Source organism: Dipodomys merriami, unplaced genomic scaffold (assembly GCF_024711535.1).
Source record: "Dipodomys merriami isolate MVZ:Mamm:240054 unplaced genomic scaffold, mDipMer1.0.p SCAF_1, whole genome shotgun sequence".
In the NCBI taxonomy this organism is placed as follows: domain Eukaryota; kingdom Metazoa; phylum Chordata; class Mammalia; order Rodentia; family Heteromyidae; genus Dipodomys; species Dipodomys merriami.
In genome coordinates, this window is record NW_027202270.1 from 69,586,949 (window position 1) to 69,588,654 (window position 1,706).

General features: G+C 43.7%; 1 pseudogene; it reads right to left on the reverse strand.

Annotated features, from left to right (window-relative positions):
• Positions 1 to 383: 383 nt before the first annotated feature.
• On the reverse strand, positions 384 to 980 carry LOC138838202 (mitochondrial import inner membrane translocase subunit Tim17-A pseudogene; annotated as a pseudogene).
• Positions 981 to 1,706: the final 726 nt, after the last annotated feature.

The window sequence follows — 1,706 nt, forward strand, 5'->3', positions numbered from 1 at the left end:
CATACATCATTCACGTTAGGGGAGATGAGGGGCTAGTAGAAAATATGCATTTCTGTAGTATACTTGGTATGAAAAGTAAACCTCTACAACTTAATCTTAAAAGGAATAAGTTCCAGGAGCTTTTTATTGTTTCATCAACTGTACACATATAACCAGGTAGAGAAGTTCCCAATTGATGATCATGTCTCACTGATATCTGCCCTTTGGTCCTTCATCTTCTAAGCACTTTTCTTTTAATGATATTAGACATTCATTCTGATCACAATGCAATCCTAAGTGTGTATAAATAAACACAGCATCGTTTATCCTCCTTCCGTGTTCCTTTAAATAGAAGATAGTGCTAAATGTCTCTTCAAGGCCTGTTACAGTTGTCCCATCTATAGTTGTAAAAACAGATTGTATGTAACTTGATCTGAAATCCTTCTTGAACTACAGTTCATTCGGTTAAAGAAATCCGGGGAAAGAAATCTATTGATATTGTCGATAGTGTCCAGAAGGTGAGGACGGCAACTGGCTTGCAGGCAACTGGGAGGGGTCTTCAGCGAACTGAGGACCATTGGGAAACTGTGCAGAGGCAAATCTTGTCAACAAGATACCAGCTCCTTCAATTAAAGCTAGGAGAATGCCTCCCATTGTTGCTGACCCAACCATGGCCACCGGTCCGTTTCTGGTGGCCAGGATGGCCACTAGTGATGGAGTGCCAGGGATCTTCTTTCCCTCTGACTTGAACCATACAACAGTCAGTCATGGAGAACAGACCACCCCAAATGGCAAAGCTACCTCCCAACTGGGGAGCCGTGGTTTTAATAGCTGTCAAACTCCCTCGTAGTCTGTGGTTCACTCCCACAGGAGAATTTCGAAAACCTTTGATGGCTTGGAAGATGCCCAATGGTACCCATTGTAAAGGCTCCACCACAGTCATCCACAATTCTCCAAGGGCACGGCTCTTGGGCATACTCCTCCATCTTGACTCCAGACGCGCGGGTTAGCACATTTTCTTAATCCATCTAAAACATACTTGTGCTGGTAGCTTTAGTATGGCCTTATTTGTGATCGTTTGGGTAAATTCCTAAAAGTGGGATTGCTGGGTCATGGGAGAGTTCTATGTGTACTCTTTTTTTTTCTTTTTGTCGGTTGTGGGGGGCTGAATTCTGGGCCTGGGCGCTGTCCCTCAGCTTGTCAGCTCTTCAGCTGTCCCTCAAGCCCTACTACTTGAGCCACAGCACCACTTTTGGCTTTTTTTCTGCTTATGTGATGCTGAGGAATCGAACCCAGGGCCTCATGCATGGAAGGCAAGCACTCTACCACTGAGCCAACTTCCCAGCCTCTTTGTGTAGTTTTTTGAGGAACCTCCATAGTGCTTTGCAAAGTGGTTGAATAAGTTTACACTCCCACCACCAATGCAGCAAGGTTCTCTTTTGGCCACATCCCCTCCAGCATCTGTTGTTACTAGATTTCTTGATTCTAGAGCCATTCTAACTGGGGTGAGGTGGAATCTCAATGTGATTTTCAGAAAGAATGATACCACCCCATTTGTTAGGAAATGGAAAGACTTGGAAAAAGTTACATTAAGTGAAATAAGCCAGACCCAAACAACCATAGGTCCCATGATTTCCCTTATCTGCAATGACTAATATATGTCTAGGACAAGCAGAAGTCCAAAGCTATATACATATGACCATATAACCTGATGCTAAGTGAAATGA